Raw genomic sequence first — 23,805 nt, 5'->3', positions numbered from 1 at the left:
GTTTGTTGCGCCCAGTGGCTTCGTCATGCACGCATTCCAAGGCCCAACCCCGGGTGACCCCCGTCAAAAAGCGGGACGAAGTCGGGAAAACCATCTGCTAAACGCTTTCCGTTTTTGCTCTGGAGACTCTACGAGTCGGAGTGCTGTGAACGAATCACATGACTACGCGCGCTGGGTGTAGAATCTTACACTAAATTCAATAGACCACTCGCTAAATCTCCAAGCGCCCCGGCCCGCGCTCGAGGAATCATGGGAACGGTGTTCCTTCAGTTTTCTAGTAAGCGCTAATTTCGACCAATTCGGTACTTACACATTTTTTTTTTTTTTTTTTTAGTGGAATTGGAGTCACTTCGGACAAGCCTGGTATAGAGTCCACAAATCACACACACATGCTCTGCGTGCAATCCACCCTTCAACCTGGCTGAGCTGCCAAAATCTCTTACAGTATTAACATGTTCGTTATTGCTTATTAAGCGGAAATTGCTTAAAAAGACGAGAAATCGCGACGACCAAAGCCGGGATTTAACCCCGAGTCAGCGAGGCTGTTTCTAGCATTTTTATCGTTTCTAAGCTACTATCAACGTCTTTGAAGCTGTGCGAGAAGGATACCATTGTAAGAGATTTCTGCAGCTCAGCCAGGTTGAAGGGTGGATGGCAGTGCAGAGTATATAAAAAACGCTGACATTGACGAGAAATTTTAAAAGTGATGTGACAAATATGAAATGTCTTCGGCGTGTCTTTGGTTTTTATTTTGTTTTGTGTGTTTTGGAGTCAGAGAAAACATTTGCTGAAGACATTTGGTATGAGTATTTTTCGCGGGTTACTTTCATGGTTGTGTTTCTTTTACTGTTCAGCTTTCACATATTACCTTTCATAGTTTCGGCGACTGACAGTTGAAAATGGGCACTATTTTGGAGATCATTTTTCTGCCGATGACCATTCATAGCGAATTCCCAGAAAATCGGGAATTAGTCGTTATCAAAAGAAGTTCGACTCGTTTACCGTCGTATGCGTATTGCCACAGGTAGGCAGATTTTAATGACGGTGGCCGGGAAATGATGTACTCGTTGGTATAACATACAACTTCAAAATACAAGAGACGTCACATAATCAATTAAGGAATATTTTTGCGTCAATAAATATAACTGGCGTTTTGTTGTGGAAGCTTCAAATGGAGCATTATCGTATGAAAAGCTTGTAAGCAGCCAGCATGGTTATAGTTACTGATGCTTACATTTTTTTTTTACATTCTTCTAATACACTATAGGTTTAATAACTGGATCAAAAATAAAACATGATAATTAAAGTTTCCCTCGTTCCAAGTGTGGATATTGTTGGCAGTGAAGCATTATGTCGGAGAAAAAAAGCTCGTGAATCCGAAAGGCAATAGACCCCTTGCAAAAGTCACGTGGGGATTATTTGAAGGGCGAAAGAGGTCTATATTGTTTCCTTTCTTTTTCGCAACCTGTTTGGCGAAAAAAAAAACAAAAAAAACGCCACACTTACCTTCTCATCCGTGTAAAGTCAAGTCCCCCTAATTTCGTGTTCGATCCCCATCGCTATCGTCATATTCGAGCGGGGTTTTGGATTTCTGCGACTGGTAAAGCGAAAACTCGCGGAAAGGAATTTAAAACAGGAGAACAACTTGGACGAGCAATTGAGACAAAATATTGATATTTCACTATCGATGTTTTTATTAATTCGATATTACGCAATCGATAGTTTTTCGATAGTATACGATGGATAATTTTTCGATAGTTTGTCGGGTAGATTTCTACAGTTTTCCAATTCTTTTCCAATTGGTTTGAGATTGCGATAGTTGTCCGGAAATCCCTAATGGCAGTTGCGTTTTTTTTTCCCCGAGCTTTACCCGGATGAACTCTCGACGGTGTTCGACACCTACTAAGTCCACTATCGTAGGCATTACGACAGTTGGCTATCATAGTTTCGCGATAGTCAACTATCGATATGGATAGTTTTTGTTTTTTTTTCGATAGTTTGATTTGGCTTTCACTGTGGATAGTGTTGTTGCGGCCTCCGATATCTTTGGTGAAAACGGCTATGCGCGGCGGCCCCCCTGTTTCTTACCACTCATTCACACTGGAAGCGGATCCGCGTTCGCAAAGCGGTTGCGAACGCGGTTGTATAGACGCTTTCAGCGCGCGCCAGATTGAGCCGCCATAGCTGCCTTTCTCTTATCTTACCGAGATGCCGAGCCACTGAAGCGGCCGCTGACGAGTCTCCACGACGGCCCATGCTGGGAAGAAGGACACTGTAGCACTTGAAATGGCAATAACCCCTCCTGCTGTGGTAATGATGAAGTGAAGCGAACGGAATAAGAGGGAACAAAAACTGAAGGTCAGTTATGGCGGCGCCCATGCGCAGCTGCCTGAAAGCGTCTATAAAGATCCACTACAATTGCACGCGCACTTGATGTCATCGAGTGCGCGTGCAATCGTACTGGATCTTTATACAACCACGTTCGCAACCGCTTTGCGAACGCGGACCCGCTTCCAGTGTGAATGAGCGCTTAGAGTTGGAACGCTCGTTTTTATTTTGCCCAGAACGCGTTAATACGCTGCACCCGTCTTAAATTTTCGCGACTTATTCGCTGGTTTTTGATAATGGCCAACGAGTTTTTCCTCGAAAGTAACCTTTATTTTGTTATTTATATTGTTGCCCTCAGGGTCAGAGGCATTAGAGAGGAAAGTAAATTGCATAAGTAGAACACATTAAAAAAAAAAAAAAAAGACAGCAAAGCAAATTTAAGAAACAATTCAAAATAACTAATCTCCCCACAAAAAAAAAAAAAGGAAAAAAAAGAGGTTAGTAACGGCAGTTTGAAAATGTTCCCTATCGGGAATTTCGGCGATGGCTAGCGAAAGGTGATTCCACATTGATGAAGTGTTGCGAAGGAAAAACCCATAAAAATGATTTGTGCGACAGGACGGGATGCCAGCTGAAAGAGTCTTCTTCAGTTTCGATAGCCCTCTGTCAAAACGCGGCCCTTCCACTGCTCCGTTCGTTACTACTAGAAAACATCTGACAGGGGCAACAAAATGCAGAGTTCGAAGGCGCACTCTACTCCAACCACGGGAAGCTGGTGTACCAGTCGGATTCGAAGGATCCTTGAATTACCGCCATAGTTGGCCGCAGGATAACACTATCCACAGTGTTACTGACTGACAGGCTGTACTGACAAAGTTTGTTCGAGCTGCATCCGGTGGTACTTCTGTCTTCCGTTCAGAAGGTCGGGCTTCGTGTTGTTCGTTCAGAAAGTTGACAATCGGTTCGCCGTCATCGCCATCATGAAGACTCGCGTTGGACCTCCTCGGCGCTTGCATTCTCGCATACGCCATCCACTCTCCATCGAAGGAACGCTTGGCAAGTTCAGAATCGGAGGCTTTTTTTAAACTTTTTGCTTTGTTGTTGTTTGTTGGAAGAAGTCACTAATCGGGAGATCGGATGCCGTGGCACACCTGACGTTATTCTTCGAGTATTTCTCAACGTTCTTGGCACCGAGTGGTTGGCCTCGCGGTGGATCTCGGATGGGGCCAGACACCGCTACGGAACTGCAGAAGGAATCTCGGCAGCGAGGGTTTCTCCAAAGAAAAGTACTCTCAGAAAAAAAAAGTGTATTCTTATACCCTTCGTCCCATATAAGACACCCCAAAACTTCAGTTCGACGTACAGAGCACTGACTTCGAACTGAGGGTGCCAACTTTCACGAGAGGCTTGATAGTCGTGTGGTACAACTTATCAAAATAGGTCATGTTCATGTTACTGACTACAGAAGAAAAAATCGGGGTTTTCTCGACATCACTGCAAAATCTGTGTTTTTTTTTTATGTGGTCTTTGATACGTACTTCAGCTTTGTAATAAGTTATATCGCACCGTTAGCAAGCGCCTCGTAAAATGAGGGGCCGTCTGTTCGACTCTAGTTCGCTGTATACGTCGAACTGAAGTTTTGGGGTGCATTATAGGGGACAAAAAGGTCTAAAATGCTACCTTTTTTTTTTTTTTTTTAGAAAGAGAGAGAGTGTGTTTTGCTCGATGAGTATCGGAGAGCACGAGCCATTTTTACAAAATTGCTTCTTTCAAGCCGTCCACGTTCTTCTGCTTCCTAGAGCGTGGTGAGGATTAGGGAGGTTCCACAAATGAACGAGCAGACGCGACTCCTAACTGGCAACATTTCTTTACTTCCATACCCCCAATCCCCTCCACAATCGTACAAACACTCAGTTTTCCTCCAACCTCCTGGGGTAAGGTCCCTCGGGGGTTCTCCGTCACCCAGGGTCACTAATCATGGGAGTGTAGCAGTTCTCGAACCGCGAGGCACAGTCGCCGTCAGTGAAGCTGCTTAAAAAACCTGTCGTGCACAACCGTAGAAACTTGAAATAAGCAGGATGATCTCAACTACAGTTCCCTTTATTACGAGAGCCAGAGTTGCGCGTCAATCTTCAACGTGCCGCCGCTCCGCTATAGACGCTTTGGACACTAGCCAGATTACAGCCGCCATTGCTGACCTTCTTTTGTCTTATGGAGATACCGAGCCACTCAAACGGTTGTTAACGAGCCTCCAGAAAGGCCAATGCTGGGTAGAAGGACGCAATAGAATTTAAGATGGCCATAACCTGGCCTGCTATGGTAATCATGAAGTGACGAAAATTCAATAAGAGGAAACAAAAACTGAAGGTCAGTTATGGCGGCGCCCATGCACAGCTGCTGTAAAGCGTCTATTCCCCGAGATCGATCACGCGGGGAGCAAAGAATCCTTCTCCGTTCAGGAAAGCCACCGATACGTTCGCTTCGGCAACGATGCACACACCCCGGCGTATGTTTCCCTGCTTTTGCCTCCTCCTCCTTTCGGGTTTTGCACGCGCGGCGCCGCTATTCGCCGTAATCAGTCACGTGACGAGCAGAGAATCCCTGGCCGTGTAGGAAAGCCGGCGCTGCGGCTACCCGCCGAAGCTGAACGCGCAACTCTGGCTCCTCGACGCATCGAAGCTGCTCCTTTGCCGACGCGCCAGTCGCCCCCCGGATGTTCGGGGACCTTTGGGGGACTTCCTCGGTCAGAACGCGAACAGTGCCCTCGAGTTCCTTTGTCTGGCAGGCCCGAAACGACGCCGCAGTGCAGATGGGATTCCAACTCTATCCGAGTAATCCCTTGGGCGATGTTGCTTTCGGGAAGCGCTCTATGGTCGGCGCCGGACGGCATTGAGTGGTACACGACGCTCCGTAGCCCCTCGGCAAGCCATCCCGATATTCATACATATTTTGTGAGGTATGAAGAGAAAATAAAGCGGACGGGCGCGAAGAAGTGGAGAACGTCCGGTAGGGGGCCTCTTTAGGCTTGGTTTCCTTCGAGCCTTTTTCATGGGACGAGGAAATAAGGAAAACGACGAGCCATGTAGTGTGCACGAGCGTGCGCACAAAAATTGGGGGAAGGCCGGAATATTTTGGGGTGGCAGGAGAAATTTTAGGGGAAGCGCCGGCCACCCCTCGCCTCCCTCTGGCGCCGTCCCTCTTGACGACTCTAGAATCCCGAGAAGAATAAGTACCAGGCCGCAAGTTGTTCCGTACTTGCAAGGAGGCTCTCACAACTTGAAAAAGCCGAACGCTGTGATATTCCGGTCGTGTTCCGGGCAGTTATGACAATTATGCCAATGCCATAACAAAAATAGTCGAGACAAACGCAACTGCGTGATAAATCATCGGAACAAATATGTGGAATGCACAGTAGGCGTAATTGATAGGATCCCACTGTCGCGTGGAAAAGTGTACATCAGCCAGACCGGGAGATGTGATGTATCAATGGAAGAACGACAGGCCATGATTTGTAGTTAAAATCAACATCAGGGGGGCCGTTACATCTGGCGGATTGTCGTTGCCGTCCCAACTTTAATAAAATTAAAACCATCTGCAGTGTGAACGCGAATCGCTTGAGGCTTTTGAAATAATCACTACGATGAAATAAAGAAATCGAGTTCCTTAGTTTTTAGTGACTATAGGTTGATGTGCTGCTTCGTTTAGCTTGTCATTCCCTCGTGTTGCATTGAGGATTTCTCTTGTTTGTTTTTAACGCGTTAGCATTAGAACGCTCGTTTTGACGAAAACATGGCGGTGTCTTTCGTCTGTCAGCGCCGGGGAGTGAATGAGGGAAGAGGATGGACGCGTGCGACGCTCCCATTGGTCCGAAGCGCTGACGTCAGCACGCGTCAACCTCTTCCCCTCTCCCCGGCGCTGACAAACTGACAGACACCGCCGGGTTTTCGTCAGAACGAGCAGTTTTGTTTTCGTCAAAGTCACGCGCACAGGTGGCGCGGAGCCAGAGAGGAGGAGACACCGCGCAACACCTCCTAGATAATTAAGCCGTAGTCCTGAATGAGATGGCTTAATCAGAGAAGGCCAACGCTGGACACAGAGTGAAACGAGTAGTGGGTCGGCTTCGAGTCAAGTTTGAGCCGAACGTCGACGCAATCGTCGTGTCCATTCTGTGCCCAGCGTTGGCCTTCTCTGATGACGCCATCTTATTCAGCACCACGGCTTTGTTATCTAGGGTGTGGTGCGCCGCTGCGCGGTGGAATGCGGGCGTCCTCAGTTGCCGTTCTGCCGTCGCCGGTTGTGCTTCGCTCTGGGTTTCCGTAATGGCGCTGCGTGGGCTATGATATGTGTGTGTAGTTAGAACGATGGGTGCGATTCCCTTTACGAGTGATATGGATGTGATTCATTCCACGAGTGATATGGATGACCATATCCAAGGTCGTCGACGTACTCTGACGGGGTTAGCACGAGAAGAGGGGCGAAAAAAATTACAGTAAGATTCATTTGGTGGATTTTTGGGGAATCCGTTAGCATGATGGGAAACGCCACACACGTCCCCTTTTGGGAAACAGAAACGAGACCGAAATGAGGCAGCAAAAAATAGAGGAAACAAAAGAGAAAGTAAAAGGGGTCAACTTTAGCGTCTCCCAAAGGAGGATCCGTGTGAAGTTTCCAAAAAGGCACGCTGCCGCTTTTTTTTTTTTTTTTTTTGTGGTTGTGGCCGTGGCGGTTTTTTTTTTTTGTTTTTTTTTGTTTGTTTATCGAATGAACTCTCAGTTGTAAGTCAGCGCTCGTCCCGTCCACTGCTTGTACTCAACATTGGATTTTCTTTTTTAGCTCTTTGTCGATATAGTTATGATGAACCAACTCGTCTGCATCGCCACCTTAAAGGAGCGGTGCAAGGATATTCAATTGGATTTTTTTTTCACTTCACACGAGCTTACTGGCACACCTGGGACTCAAGGATACTCACACGCAACGCCACTGGCCAAGAAATTACTTTGTTGCGGTGTAATTTCAAGGACAAAAGCGATCATTTTCATTCAATCAATCCTTTGCAAAATTTGATGACGTAACGTGGGGATCGCACTACACCCCAATGACGATATTTGAATGCGGTTCATAGATTGGACCCGAGCATTGCGTGGGCACTCGATTTGGGCTCGTGATAATTACTAGCCCGAGAAGCATTCGGGTAGTGGCCCGTGTCCAATCGCTGCAACGACGACCACAGCCGAGCCATAACAATGTCTGGAACTCAGCGCGTGTCCTGTGCTTTGCCAACCCCAGCGCGAGGCTATGATCAACATTGGCGGCATATAATCCGCTCCAGATCACGTGGCCCGCTTGTTCTGGCTGCGAGTTGAGGGGATTAACGCTGCTCGTTTTTCTTTAATTTTTTTCTGTGACTTCAATTGCGTGGGGTGAAAAACGAACGCGTGTTTCATAGGTCATTAACGTCAGGGATCCGTTCTAAGCGGTATTTGCGTAAAGTACAAAAATTGTTGCATCGCCCCTTTAATATGTTATCCGCGTCCAGTGACATTGCTGCATTAGCCGTTTACAACAACGAAGCAAGAAGTGTACATACGCCCTGCGTAAGTGCGCCGGTAACTGGAGCGAACGGACCGCCTAACATCGAATGATTATTGTGCGGTGCGACGGACACTTCTGTTTCCCCGTTTGTCTCTCTCCCGCTACTGCAGATGTGTGCTTATCTCAAATGCTGAAGATACTGTATTTCAAATACTTTCTGAAGTATCTTGGTATCTTGCAAATACTTGTGATCCGAGAGTATTTGATACTGTATTGTAATTACATTTCTGAGTATCTTGTACTCATTATCTCAAGTACATTTTTGACATTCCGTCATTTTCCGAGTTTTTCGGTATTTAGTGGCGTGGGTGTGGCACGAGCAAACGTGAACATTCTTTAGAGCAACCAAATCCTGTAGCTAGCTCCGATTAGTTACGGCGATTTAGATTGAGCTCGTGAAAACGACTTAGGTTGAGCTTGTGAAAACATCGCTTTTGTTCCGATTGTGACTCACATTTCACCCCAAAGTTCGTACAATTAAGGTTTTCCTTTTGCCTTTCCAAAGGCCGCTTTTGTTTACTAGAGTTAAAAAAAAATCCTCAAAGAAAGGGGGTGGTTTTTGAGGCGCAACGCAGAACAGGAAACGACCCATGACATCAATGCAGTCTTCAGTGTCAAGAAAATACCAAACAGAAGAAAATGAGAAGTAGACACAAAAAGAAGACACCTTTTTTTAGCTTGTATATTTTACCTCGCTACGGCAAAACGTCAAGGCTTTTTTTTTTTTTTTTTGGTCGTTTGTTTGGCATTTACTCTATTGCTCTCGCGAACACTGTCTGTAAGCGAACATTGATAAGCAGATAACAGGACAGAAATCTAACTACGAGCTGGATGACCTCTCAAAATACCAACAAACCGTCCCCCACCGTTGAGTGCCTTTCTGAACGCAACCGACTTGAGGAAGGTGCGACGAGTGCTGTGACTATTATGTGGGCTGTCTTTGTTATCCAGTCACTCATATCCGTATCCCCAAGTTCGTTTATAGTCAACTCCCCATATAGGGAATATGAACTGTACTTAAACGATGCGTCTAAGGTGCGCCGCAGGACGTGATATTGCCGCCCGCAGAGCCGAGAAGGCAACGCTTGGTCACGGTCTTCTAGAAGATTCCCGGTCATTCTCGCAGCAGACGTAACTTTTCCTCTGCTTTGTTATTCTCGAAAGTGCCAGTTCATCCTCGCCCCGAGCGCGCGACGCTCGAACCTTCTTTGCCGAACTTTCGAGATAGTGACGCACGGTAGATAAGCAGCTGCCCGCGACCTTGTCGAGTCAGTCTCAGTCTCGCTCGCGCTCTCTGATTCGCCGCCGAATCGCCGCCTGCTTTTCTGCTGCTTCGACGCTCTTTCGTTATACTTATTTTTGGTTGGCACAAGTTCGCCCATTAAACCTTTCTTTTCAGTTCACTGTTCGCCTTCACGTCGCCTTAATTCGTGACAATATTCAGCAGTGCGACTATAGCTAAAGCGACCTCTTTTTTTTTTTTGTCCCAGAAATGTTTTGTAACATGTATCAATGATATCCTGCTCCTTATAGTTGGACTGCATAGAATAGCCCTACGACGTTTTTCTTCTCGGTTTTGTGTTGTTGCGCACTAATAAACCATTCTGATAAACCTGATTTGCGCAACTGTATAATTGTGTCTGTCACTGACGTCGATACAAATCACGCAATGCAGAAATATTTTCAAACATTTCTCAGTATCTGTACTCTACTCAATATACTTTACAGTGAAAGAAACTTGAGTAGTATTTTAAATACTTCTCGAAGCGTGTATTTCGTTACTTAACTTAAATACTCTTATCGAGTATTTTGTCCAACACTGCCTAGCTGTACGTAGGCTAACCAAGCTGTCAACTGGGGCCGTCTCGAACGTCCTCTCACTAGGCGACCGTTTCCGAGTCTTCCGAGACTTGCTGCCGGCCGCGCGTCGCTTCCTCGACGAGACGTTCAAGCGTGTGCACTTGACGCGTGTAGCTTTTTCGGCTCTCTTTTTTGTCGTTGGGAACATGCCTGGCTTTTAAACGCGGGGGTAACGTTTGGCTCGTGCGCCTCGGGGGCCCCTGCTGTCGTCCTAATTTTAGCGTCTCCGCTCGGCGGGGGGTCCGCGCTCTCGCCCACATTATGTCCGCTCCTCCACGTCCTCTCTCTACTCGGCTGCCGGAACTGACGCAATGCGTGACGTAATTGATTGGCATTTTCCCTCTCTTTTCTCGCTCCCGTGGCCCCTCCCACTTTGACTGGCGTGAGTTCTTTCCTTCGATCCCCCTGTAATTTGCTAGCGCGCTACGTCTTATTCGCTTCGTGTTTCTTTGAGCGACGCGATGGAGAAAGCGCGTAATAGACGTAACAAAGTCCAACGTGTGTTTCCTGCGTTTTTTCTGGAACCTTGTCCTGTCTATTCTGCCTTTTTTGTCGCGTCGATAAATCACCGACTAGTGAACGTTGTTACTCCTTGGAACCTTTTCAAAACATCCTGATTTTTTCCATTTTTTTAGCCCATTCTCATTGTTTGCGCAGTGATTCGGCATGGAGAGGTTGCATTGCCGGAAAGCACAACTTCAATTTCCGTTTCATCGGATTTTTTTTTTCTTTTGCTTTGTTTACACGAAAGCTTTGGAGAAATGTGTTAAAGGATTGAGCATATGGCCAGGTCCCTAAAGAGTAGAAAAAAATTACTTTTCTAAAAAAAAAAAAAAAAAAAGTTCAAAACTGTTTTATTTTTTTTTAAAGGGAACTGTTGGTAGCCGCAGTGATGATAATTTCTGTATCAGAAGGGCATCGGGAACAGCATCCAAGGCTTTTTGAAAGTCTAAAAATACAGAATCTACCTGGGAGCCTTCGTGAATAGCGAGAAAAACGATACAAAAGAGTTCAGGCATCGATGCGATCGATTGTCGAGCAGTCGCCGCGAACACGCAGGGTGATACAAACAGCTTGGGTGTGAGCAGAGTTTTAGTAGATCGGTTCGGCGGCTCCGATAACGATACCCGATGCCCTTTGCGAATGCATCGTATTGCTGTCGGGGTGTCGCTATTGGGCGTATCGGAGCGATCTACTAAAACTCTCTAATGATATTTGATACTCCACAGTCGCTTTACGCATGCATCGTATCGTTATCGGGGGGAACGACGAGGCGGAAAATATCGTCTCAACTTAGCGGTTCAGACCGGTTCGAACCGGTTTAAACCGTTATTTATGCTCGACGGAATTGAACGGGAACTGAACCGAAAGTCGTGAACCCAAATCCGAACCCGAACCGATATAAATTTCGGTTCGACACTCTCCTTGGATGGGGGACGCTGTAGGATGCGCTCCATCGCTGACGGGAGCCTCTTGAAGGTCGCTCGGATGCACCGGAATGCGGAAGGGACACTAACACCCGCAAAAGTTGTCTTTCTTTTTTTTTTTTTCTTTTTTTGCTACGCTATTCATTATGGTGTCAGAAGACTACCGAATCATTATTTTGCTACAGCGTCACGTATATCTTGAAAAAGTAAAAAAAAAAAAAGAAGAAAAAAAAAAACACGCAACTGCTGAAAACAGAAACCGAAACTGGACCGGGGAGGAAGGAGAAATAAAGAGGAGGAGAAAGTTACCGGAAGTCACGTGACTGTGAAGCTTTTCTTTTTTTTCAATTAAATTATTTGCAATTATTTCGAAGCCACAAAAAATGGATGTCTTATTTTCAGTATATTTTTAGTACTGAGTGCTGCGGCTTAGACTTTACATTTTCCCGGGGAGGGGAGGGGGGGGGGGGAGGGGAGGGGGGAGGAGGGGGAAGAGAGCAGACTGAGAAGTTCTCCGGGGGGAGGGGGTGCTGCGCGTTACCTTTTCGCCAGAACTGGAGATTGAAGCTAACGAAAGCACGCTGGGATTCCATTTCCGATGTATTTTGTCAATAAAGGCAACGTGGGCGTTATTGTGTTTACATGCCACTGCTAGAAGCTCGTTACGTGGCAGGTAAGCAGCGTCTCGGTAAGGATCATAGCCCGGGCCCGGGGGCGGCTCTGCCCCCCCCCCCCCCCCCCCGGATCTCACTAGGGGGGGGGGGGGGGGGCGGCACGAGCCCCGATGCCCCCCCCCCCCCCCCCCCCAAAGTCTACGCCTATGAGTGTGAGTGTGTGCCTCTTTGGTGGTTGTGTCTAAACCATAGAAAACGGCACGTGACCACGGAGAAGAGAGTGAGCGTGACTCAAACCGGCCAGTTCTCGATCGGTGGTTGTTGGGGCGGAAAGAAAACGAATTTGGAGCCGCAAATTGTTTTTTTTTTAGTAGTTGGGCTCTCGTATATGTCATGTACAAAGAACAACCTTGGCGAGCTTAAATACCCCGTCAGTGTCCCTTTAAGGGCAGACTCGTGGCTCGCATTCGCGGCGCTCGATTCGTCCAAAGTTTGCGGGTATATTTTCGACAATCTTTGACGCGCCGACTGCATGACGGAGCGGGTTTCCAATGGACTGGGTGACGCAAAAAGTGCCTCGTCATTCGCTTTGGTACTTTCTCGTAATAGGCGAGCAGGTTTAGATTATGGTTTAGATGGCGGACGAACAACGCGCTATGTTCTTGACTCCATCCACGAGTCTAGGGGTGTACGTCATTCATCCCCTTTAAGGTCAAAGACGACCTGTTTTCTTAGCAACACTGCGTGATTCGAATCGTACACCTCTATCGATGACTGAAAGACCGGCTCCCTCCGTGAGCTGAAGGCGCGCTGGTTTCTGTCATGGGCACCCGGTCCTCTCGGCCTCCCGCGATCGTAACGCTGCGTCTGTTGCAGGTAAGACCCCGGGTCTTTGAGGCCTCGTGTCGCTGCTGTTTGGCGAGCAAGTTGGTCCGCTCCTTGCCGTTAGGCCCGTGCTCTGACCCTCTCCTATCGGAATCAGTGAGGGCGTCGTTCGCTTCTCTCGCAGGGGAGCAGACTGTAGCAACGCGAACGATGGAGAGGAAACGACCGCCTCTCCGGCGTTTACGTGGGGTGGAAGGTCCTAGAGAGGCCTCTTACCTTTTCTGCGCCTTTCGGAAACCCACCAGTTTTTTTTACGAACGAGGAATTGGTCTCCGAAAAATGGGGAAGGTACGTAAACGGGTACGTTTTTTGTTTGTCGACGCGTTCCGACGAAATAGACGTCACCCGCTCCTTACCGCCGAAGTGCGCGATCGTCACGGGGGCGGAGCTTCGTCGTCGCACGGTAGAGCTCGTGGCTTTGTCTCGCGTATCGCTCGCTCTCTTGCAAAGCAGACACCGAACGAAGCCGCGTGGTCGTGCTGGAGCACTGCGGAAGCGGGCTTGCGGCGTTGCACTTCGCAGGCGGTCCTCTCAGTGCTACGCCCCGAGCTCCTCGGGCGGGTGAATGGCCATCTTTGGCGACAGGGCACGCGTTCTGAGCATGCGCACTGGCTCTATCTATATGCATTCCCACTCTTCGCCCGTCGGTGCTCGTATACGGCGTGCAAGTTGGCCCGCTGCTTGCGCACCTCTTGTTTCCCTCTCCGGATGGGTTTCCCCCCGATCCTTAGCCGCCATCCCGACGCGCAAAAGTCGTATTCTGCAACAATTCTTCGCCGCATATCTGTACGCGTGCGACGTCACTGCTCGCGCTAAACTTAGAGGGGCACCGACACATGCTCGAGGTGGGACGATCGCGCGGGCGATTCTTACCCACGCAGCGTGATGCTGCGTGGGTAAGAATCGCGCACAGAGAGCGGCTCTGTCTGTGCATCAACTCCCCGAGTAGCGCTAAGTGGGCTCTGAAAGGGGGTCCGACGTGAGTCACTCTCGCGCAGCCCACGAGGGCCCCCTGGTGGGCAGCCCGTATGTGGCCTCCCCGGGAGCCTAATTTTGTTCGGGGTAATTTCGTGATTTCCCTACGATGTGGGGTATTGCGGTGCATCCCAAATTTAATAGGTCTCACTTTTTCCACGTGCCTACTCGAAATATATTGCCATTTTGATAGACCAGTAAAATGTAAGGAGCGAGACCGTGGAAAGTTGGCTATTTTAAGTGTGCAAAATGGAACGAAGAACTGCGCACGTTTTCATATAAAATTTCGTTGGACGGGTATTCGGGATACATAGCTGGCTTGAGGCAGTTAACACTCCGACCGAGCTTCTTTAGAATTCACCCTCAAATTAAATACTCGGCGTAAAAATTCCACCCCATGTAAGACGGCCTTCTGAACATACACGCTGAGTAGCAAGGTAGTAATAAAATTTCCACCCCATATAATAAAACGGCCTTCTCAACATGCACGCTGAATAGTAAGTTGGTAATACAGTCTTGCGAGCCTAAACATTTTTTTTGTTTACTGCAGATTACAGTCCTCGGTGCTTTAATATCAAATTAAACCGATCTCCTACGTTCAATTTTCAGAACGCGCAGTAAACATTCTCGATTTGTGCGGAATGTGCCATTTCTGGAGTTCCGCACGTAGCCCTAGTTGGGCATGTCCACGCTTTGCCGCTTTAGAGCCCCAGCTTGGCTCTGGCAGAGCCGAGGTGGAACCCAGACTCTTGGAAAAGAACGGTCTGTATAGTTCTCCCTAAAGGTAGGAACGCTCTTGACACATATGGTCCTTCAGAAAGGGAGAAACTTTGTAATTGAAAGCTGGGGAGCAAAGTTCCTCCTTCCTCTGCATCTTATTATGGCGGCCCCTAAACGAGCAAATCGAGCTCAATAACGCTGAACGAGAACGCTATGTCTATTGTACGGTACGAGAGGAGCAGCATATAAAAGCGTAACACGAGCTTTCCGCGAACTGCATTTATTTCCGAAGCCAGCCTCCCCCGCCGCCGTAAAGAAACTTGCGTTTCGAAAGCAGTCGCTCAATCTTCTCGTCATCAGCACTGCGATGTTAAACGGAGACAATCGGAACCCAGTGACTTGGCGCCCTTTACGTCTTACCTTTGCTATTCCTCGAGCCACAATTCCTTCGTCAGCACCGCACATCGCGGAGGGGTGATAAGCCACTCGCGAAACCAAAAGCCGCTTTCAAAAGAGCGAATTCGAAACAGCCCACTTCGCCCATTGTTGCACGATACCGCGAAGCGTGAGAGACGGTTGAATCGCTCGCCACGAGAGGGCAGGGTCAAGCGGAATAATTGCAAGTAGCTAGCCTAGGTGGCGCTAAATACTGCCCAATTCATGTGCTACAAAATTATTTTTATTTACTCATTGCTCTATTGCGCTTCGGGCACCCTTATTATCTTTATTATCACACATCTAGATACATCACGCCTACCACAAACATCAGCTGAATATATATAAGGACCGCATACATATACACGGCACATACAAACATCAATACAACAGCACACTAACCTGATTACCACTGCACAGCTCTGCGTTTCCGCCTTTATACTGGTCGTCTTGAAGGTACGGATTTTCTCGGTGACTACCTAAGCAATAAATAATATTCCCAGCATGCTGATTTTTTTCCCAGTGATATCATACCTTTGAAAGTGTTTTGAACGGCTCAGGAGATGAATCTCTCAGTCAAAAGTAAACGCTCATGCCGTAGTTATTCGAAAGCCAATAATACAAGCCGCTCCACTACGGTTTCAGGCCCTGTGTTTGCTTCCCCGCACAGCACGTCGTAGCCAGTATTTCTATTGTAGTGTTTGTTTTTCTAATTGTGGTGTTCGCGTGTGGCTTCAGTTGTTGTCTTGCATGTATCTCTGTATGGGATATTCACTCAACTGGAAGCGATGCTTCACGGGCAGAGAACTCGCTTTCCGATCAACTTGAATGCAGTCAAAGCCGCGACTTGCGACAGGTGTAAAGTGTACGTAGCTGCGCCATGGTGAGCTCGAAAACGCCTAGCGCTCATCCCAGCGCGCCTTTTGGAGGGCAGTTTCTCCGGCAATCGCAGAGAAAATAAATAAAGGATAGCTTTTTTTTTCTTATCGATTTCACCATTTTCCCTTAATGCTAAAATTCATAACTGTAAATACACGTACTTTCCGTCATATTTTAAGAGTGTTTAGTCCTTTCCCCAGAGCGTCATCGCTCTCGGGGAGGAGACAACCGAGTCACATGGGCTACTGTATAGGAGCTAGGGTTCAGACCAGCGTTCCAACATGACTATCCGCACGTCGATCGATTGCACCTAATCCCTCAAGTGGTCTTTAACGTAAAGCGGAATGCGAACCTGCGACACCCCGCCCCTTCCGATCACGGCCCGACCAGCGGCATCAATGCCCGACAGTTTACGTCATCTCATCTTGCTGTTACACCTGTGATACGCAACACGCGGTCACATTAGCGACAATTCCAGTCTTCGTTCACGACGGACTACAATGCCATCGCGTCGTTACTGCTATGTTGCTGACACGCAGAAATACAGAACCACGTTGATTGCCGGTTGGCACTCGGCACAGAAGGGAACCAGGGCAGCCGGCAGCAAAGCAGCCTGCCTGTCTTGGACGCGGTTTCCGCGGTTTTCATAACGTCGTCAACGTCGACGAGGCGTTCTGCAATCTGGAGGTGGCCCTCTTAGCCCAGTGCACGTAGCGCTGCTGGCACTGCGATCCGGAACTTTGCTGTTTTTAACGGCTTTGTTTGCTCGTTTGACAAAATTAATGGTAAAAACGTGAATGCAACCGAGATGTTTGTTCTGCACGTTTGGACTGGGAGACGGAATTAGGGGCGGCCTTCGCTGCTGCTGGAGGCCGCCCCTAATTAAACAACGCGCGCGACGTGCTCGAAAAACGAAACCGAAAAATGACGAGTCGGGAGGGCGGAAGCTTTCTCCCGTCTGCCTGGAGAAGGAGAAAAACGTCTCGTTCCTCCTACCTTCTCGTGTCCGCTTGGGGGTGCGTGAGTAGAAGGGAGGAAACCGCGCCGTTGCTACCTTTTTCCTCCTTTTTTTCTCCTTCGAATGCAAGGCTGCTCTAGATGAGCAGCCTGGGAATTTGAGAACGTTCCGCCTATGCTACTGACCGTCACGTTTTCAAATGGTAACATAAGCTTGTAAGAGAATTTCACACGCGTTGTTGCGCGTGCACTTTCGGATTTTTGGCATTTACAGTCTTCCTTTTTTTAGGTTTTGGGCAGAATTCTTTCTTGTTTTTCAAGTTCATGAAGCCTTCAGTTAAGCTTTTGTTGCCTAGACAGCAGACCAATGAAAACACTCGCCCGCAATTATTCATTTGGGAGCCATATACCAAATAGGCTTCACAGATATTACAAAAAATGACTTTTTCTTTTTTACAAAATTCACGAATTTAAATGATAACAAATTGATGTATGTTACGCATGATCCTAAAGCCTTATATGAAAAGAACAAATAAACCGGTGAGCTTTTCTCCGCATCCGCTGAAGGGCCGGTGAGCTTTTCTCCGCATCCGCTCAAGGGCCGGTGAGCTTTTCTCCGCATCCACCGATTTAGCGGTGAGGTTTTCTCTGGTGAACTTTTCTCCGTGATTCAACGTGAAATCAGTATGATTGACATGGAATGTGCGATTCTTATGAACACTTCTTCCGGGTTGGTGATAGTTAATAGATGAGACCGGAGGGCTCATATCGTAATATGGAATGTATGCACTTAAACAAGAATACAAGGTCGCGCGTAGATTTGCAATTGTTTAAGTACTTTGTCGTAAGCATATCTGTCATGTGGAGGAGATATGAAATTATTAATACTGGCAAATTTTTTGTCTGTACATGTTGCACCGAGGTGATTCGAAATCGCACAGCAGCAGTCATGTTTTGGAAGCACTATGCTTCGATAAAATACGAAGAAAAGGAAAACACTCGAAAAAAACACTTACTAAATCTTGAAATTGCACCGAGAAGACGAAAACATCAGCTCACAACGTATGACGCGTGCGAGTTAAAGTATGGAGTCAATTATCACTCCAAGATCTTTAACAATCGTAACACGAGTAATCAACGAATCTTCTAATACATAAAATGGGTTGGATTAGTCTTACTGCATGAAATACATTACATTTGTTTTTGGGGTGTTAAGATCAAGCCCATGTTTCCAAGCTGTTGCATTTTATCACCAAAGACGGTCTCATTTTCGTGGTCTAATACGATGAAAAAGTTATGGTTCGTGTGTCCTTATCACTAGCGGCACTTGCTTTTTTTTCCAGGAAAAACGCTCCAGGTAGGAAATTAGACCAATATTAATTTTTTTGTAATTCCGCAGTTTCAAAACATGACCCAAGATTCGTTCTTCGCTGTTGCAATGGCTAACGTTAAAACCAGTAATAAATTGTTTGTTCGAAAAATCCTTTGAAATACTTGCAACAATTAAAATTAATGATAACCCACCAAAACTGAAAATAGCTTACACTGGTGCTGAACATTGCAAACAAGCAATAGCTTGACTGCATTGTTCGGTACCAGTGTCACTGTGTTTCAACGCTGCATTTTCAATATGATTAATCAAACTATTAAAAATAGAATGACTTAATTTTAGTTAATTAGCCTAATCATCTAGGTTTGCTTTTCTCAAGGTGTCGAATTAAGTGATTGAGTCTTTTCCAGGACACTACTAAAATAAGTATGAAGTACGAGTAATATTTGCTAAGCCCCTCCGTGTTTTTGCGACCAATAATGGCAGTCACCGGCCAAGTCGGATTCAAAAACAAGACTGCCATATATAGAGATACTGCGAACTTGGCATACTGCGACAAATGATGGCAACTTGGCGGTAGTCCGGTGTCGCTGCGTTGTTGCAGTTGTTTGGCTGCTGTTGTGCCTGTGTTCCGTGTATTCCGCGTGTTTTGTATCTCAATCTGTATCTAATATATAGACACAGGTTGAAAGGTTAGAAAGTTTCCTCCGTTGGGAAGAAGGTGGCAATGTTTCTCCCCTCTTAAGGGGACAACTTTTCCTTCACGAACAAAAATAGGTTGCCCCAATTATTTTAACCCGAGACAAGGGCAGAAGGAGGAACTTTTTTTCACAAACCGCAATGACCGTAGTTCCGTACAACCCGTAGTGACCGTAAAACTGTAATGAACGTAACTGACCGTTATTTCAAAAATAGGTGGCAACTTTCCTCCCACCTTAGGGGAGCACATTTCCTCCACGTTTTTGTAGGAGCAACTTTCTTCTCTTTCTAAAAGAACATAAAAAACAGGTAAATTTGTCCTTAAAAAAAAAAAAACAAAAAAAAAAACACTCCCTTTTTTATGTATCTGGGTTGTTTTTGGTCTGTCTTTGCGCTGTTTTTAATTTCCCAAAGCAGAACCAACTCTCCCAAGTTTCCACGAGCAGGGAAAGAAGTCAGTCCGACGACGTTTCAAAGTCGGCTAATAATTGTTTATTTGGTAAACCTCTTATATACGTAGGCTTTTGATTATAGCTCTTTCGAGAGCGTTTTTTCGATTTCGCGAATGGTTTACCACTCCTCCGTGACGTGCGTTGTTGACGAAGGATATGTGGATCGATGAATAGAGCGAGGCTAAGACGGGAACCGTGCGAAGTGGCCGGGTTTCGCTTTTATCCGTTCAACATCGTAATTTGATACCCAAGAGGACCGAGTGTCTGCCTTCGAAACCCAATTAATTTTTTTTTTTTTTTTTAAACCTGCGCGGGGAGTTGATCTCGTCAAAAGATACAGTGCGTGAAAAGCTCGTGGTATGTTTTTATCTGCCGCTCTTCTCGTTCCGAAAACAGTGACTTGCTCAGATGGGTATATACGACGCAATTGACTGCTTTACTCGTGATAGCTGCTTGCAGGCACTGCAACCCCCCCCCCCCCCCCCCCCCCCCCTTCCCCGGATACGTGCCTGCCTGGTACCATCTCTTCTTTCCATATACCTCTGAGCACGTCATATCTATTATAGTTCCATAGTGCCCTGAGCTTCATAATTGATGAATTTCTTTTTCCTTTTCTGAATATATTCTCCTTGTGTTCCTCTAGATGAGTGGTTCTCTAATGGGGGGTCCACGAGGCATTGCCTCGTCGGACAAACCGGGAAATAAATTCACATTAACTGAAGTGGGTGTTGGAGTCAATCGGGAAATAAAAAAAAAAATCCTTTTTTTTAGGTTTAGAAGAAACGTTTTAATTTTCGGGTGTGTTTTCTCGTGTATATGTCAATGAGGGGAATCTACTTCGCACTAGCCCTTAGTGATATTCATAATGTCTTGTATCGTCGGGGGTTCCCTCTTTTCATCGTTAAACACCATTACTCCAGACTTGTCACTACTAAAACTCGTGCCCAAGGTGTCCCCTTCCTCTCCACATATTCCAGCTATAGTTCCTGTAATGCATCCTGGTTATCTGCCATGAGTATACTATATGTCATCCGCATATATATCAGTCCTGGCGGATGAACCGCATACGCGGTTCATCCATCAGGGTTGCCACACTGGATTCTATTTCGCTCATTTTTAAATGTTTTCTAAAAATCGTTCGATGTGTGTCTCTTCGCGTTAACAATTTAAATTGATCTAACCCCCCTATTGCGCTCAATACTGAAATTCAAACGTGACCCCTAAAACAAATAATAAAAAAAAATAATTAAGAGAGTTAGTCAACTTAGCGTGACGATTATCCCCTCATTTAATGTCCGCCGAGCCTGATAAATACTGTATTAAGGTAGCGATGCAGACAAATTACTTCCTAACTAAAAAAAAAAAAAAAAAAAAAAAAAAAAGAAAGAAAAAAACAGCGCAGCAATTTCGAAGACGAGTAGAAGTGGACGGAACGGGCGCCTCTCTATCACTATCTCTCTCTCTCCCTCCCCGCTCGTCCCGTCTATTTCTGCTACTCGTTATTCGTGTTTGTTGTGCTGTTTTTCGACTTACTCATGAATACACTCGTCTAACTCTCACCTTCATTTTTTTTTATCTTTTGGAGTAAAATTGAACACTCGCATAATGAACGAGTGATTGGACCGGCGAGCTGGTTTATATTACACATTTTTTTTAAAAAACCGGAGACGGCGGACGAAAAAGGGGACAAACACTAAGCTTGACAATACGCTGAGGACATTGAGACGTTTTGTGTTTGTCCCCTTTTTCGTCCGTCGGACCCTGTATATACGTGTTTTTTTCTGTGTTTTTTTTTTTTTTTTTTTTTTTACTTTTTGCGTCGGGCATTGATGCAGGACTTTTGTAGTACGTTGATTTTCTGCCCATTGTAACGAAAAATCGTTCCAATGGATTGGGATAGAGTCGGGAACTCGTGGCACGCATCCGAATTAAAATTTGTTTTGCGAAAATACCTTTTTCTTCCTCTAGAAAAAAAAAAAAAAAAAAAAAAAAAAAAGGTAATCTCTTGCAACCTGGAATCATCTGTTTAGGGATCGTGCGTCCTCGAAATATTTGTAAAGAGAATAATTGCGCTTAATCTGAGCTAGTTGGCTCGATGATTACGATGGGCCAGCTGAACAAAGGCACAAAACCACCAGCAGTGTGAGTTCGTACAGCGGAGCTGTTAAGGGCTAGTTGCCCCAGTTTCGTGTCCGTGGACAACAAAATCTCGACACAACCCTCTGAACAGCTACCGCCATCTATGAGCGACAATGGCAACCAGACAACTCTGGTTGCCGCCGTCGCTCATAGATGGCGGCACATAGTACAGCTCCGCTGCTCCTCCTCCTTCGCCGAAAAAAAAAAAACAACATTTTTTTGCGTGTTTTTTTGTTTTTTTGTTTATTGGAAGTAAATAATCCCGCCACTGCCTATTATCTGGCGTAGGAGACCCGGCAGTCTGGCGGTTTGTGAAGCAGGAAATGCTCTTTATGGAGAATGTCCGTCCGTGGTTTTCCCAACGAGGAGGTAGACGTGACGTTGGAGCGTCACGTGACAGGATGACGTGACACGCTCGACGTCGTCGGATGAGGCGACGTTGGTTTCCTCGCTACGTTTTGAGAGTTGATGGACGGCAAATTATCACGTGACCCACGATTCGAAACTAACGTTAATTTCCCCTTTCCTAAGTTTAGCTGGGAAATTGACGTCACGGGATCCGAGATGTCACGCAACGTGGTTACGTGAAACGAGATCACGGCGTCGAGTCTTCTCTCGACGTCGATTTCCTCGCTGATTTTTAACGATGAAATTAAGAAGTAAACAGTGTTCACTCCCCCAAAACAACCGTTTACCGTCTCGCAAAAAAAGAAAAAAAAAGTTTTTATTTGAGCATTAAAGGGGAGATAAATGTTTTTTTGTTCCGTGTGTCGAGCCGTCGTAGGGCGTTCTTTGGCTTCCCCGCGCGACACGCTCTGCGAGTGACGCTCCAGTGAGCAGGTCGTGCTTGTCGCTCCACGGCGCGCTCTCTCGGCTACCTCTCGTTGGCCGACACAGGAAGACATGCCTTGGTGGCCACGACCAAACAGGATTAAACGAAAAATCCAAAAACAAACTGCCGCCTCAAAAATCACGCACAAAAAAACAATAAATGGTAAATATAAACCGAAATGAACGGAATAAGAATTGCTCTCGTGCCAAATGCAGGCCTTTAAGCCAACGAGATAAAGTGAACTGTATTTTTGTGTGTGTGTGTGCGCTTGTAATTTTGTGTTGTTGGGTTTGTGTCGCCATCCATTTTCCTTATTTTTTTATATGCGCTTATTTCCCTAGCTTTCTCCCTCTACTTTCTTTTTTTTTTTTTTTTTTCTTCCCCGTATTTTTCTGGTTTTGAGGTTCGTTCGCGGTGGTGACCGCGTCACATACTGCGTAGCGGCGGAGGGATTATTTTTTCTTATTTCTATCTCGCTCTTTGTTCTACGTATTTTTCTGGTTTGGTGTTTGTTCGTAATTTTGACCGACTGTGCGGCGATTCTTTTTTTTTTTTTTGATCACGCGGTTGCTTCTGTGCGGTTTCTGTTCTGATGTTCCGTTTGGTTTCGGAAGAAGGGACGGTCGTTGCGGTCGAAGGACCGCGGACTGTAAATAACCCAGAAAACGCGAGTTGCGCGAGGCTCTTCGGAGGAGGATGTCGAAGGGAGAAATTTAGGAAATCGATAGCGTGCAAGTGGTCATGCTCAAGTTGTTTTGGCGCCTCCGCTTATAGCTTCTCTCTCACCCTCGTACACTCGCTCGTTTCTACCTCTTTTTTTTTTCTTTCGTGTCGGAAAGAGGCTGGTTGCTCGCATCATCCAATACGTGTGTATTGTTTTGTGGTTACTCCTTTTGATCTGTTATTTTTCATTTCTGCGCACATTTCTTTTTCTTTCACTTTTTTTTTTTATGGGGGGGGGGGGGGCGGTGATTCAAATAGTGTTTTAATTCTTTACTAAAAAGTTCCAGGTGGGCAATGTCGTCCATAGGTGGCGCTATGGGTTCGGTCTAGTTCAAGCGTAGTGGGGATACAAAAGGTCAAGCGATACAAAAACGTCAGGAAGCCTCTAGAGAACACAGGTATTCCAAGCGTAGTGGGGAGTCCGAAACGGAAGTAAAAAGAAAACGGGACAATTTTATAACATGTCGCCGAGAGGCATCCAGTTTGATCAATGCGAAAATTCAGAGAGAGGGTGAGGAATGGATGAGTAATGTAAGTAAGAAAGATAGAAACGCTGCCAAGAAGTTTTGGGAGCACTTGAACTCACTCGGTGAAACGACGCAAGCTAGACAGAGGTTCATACTCTCGCATCAGGGAGATCAATTAGAGGGAGATGATGCGATACAATATATAGGAGCAGTGATGGAGGAGAAATTTCGGGAACGGGTACATGTGGAAGATAGGAGAACCGAAGGAAGTAGCAGTCCAGTTTGTGACATCGCGGATTTTGGAAAAAGAGAATGGGAAAAGGCGGAACGAAGAGTCCCTATAGTGGCACGTCGACAGGCACAGATGGTATCCCTATCAAGCTGGTGAAGAATTTGGGTCCTAAATCTAAGGCAAAACTATGGAAGGTAGTGAGTACCATGATAACAAGGGAATATTCCAGATGAATGCAGGCTTAGTAGGATGAGTATGA

General features: G+C 46.3%; 1 protein-coding gene across 4 annotated transcripts in view; it reads left to right on the top strand.

Annotated features, from left to right (window-relative positions):
* The window catches only part of LOC8036426 (voltage-dependent L-type calcium channel subunit beta-1), a 132,199-nt gene that overhangs the window by 11,077 nt on the left and 97,317 nt on the right, over positions 1-23,805 (top strand). The window lies entirely within an intron of this gene.

Source organism: Ixodes scapularis, unplaced genomic scaffold (assembly GCF_016920785.2).
Source record: "Ixodes scapularis isolate PalLabHiFi unplaced genomic scaffold, ASM1692078v2 PGA_scaffold11__112_contigs__length_91849675, whole genome shotgun sequence".
Taxonomy (NCBI): domain Eukaryota; kingdom Metazoa; phylum Arthropoda; class Arachnida; order Ixodida; family Ixodidae; genus Ixodes; species Ixodes scapularis.
Note: the sequence above shows the minus strand (reverse complement) of the source record. Positions and strands in the feature narration are given on the sequence as shown.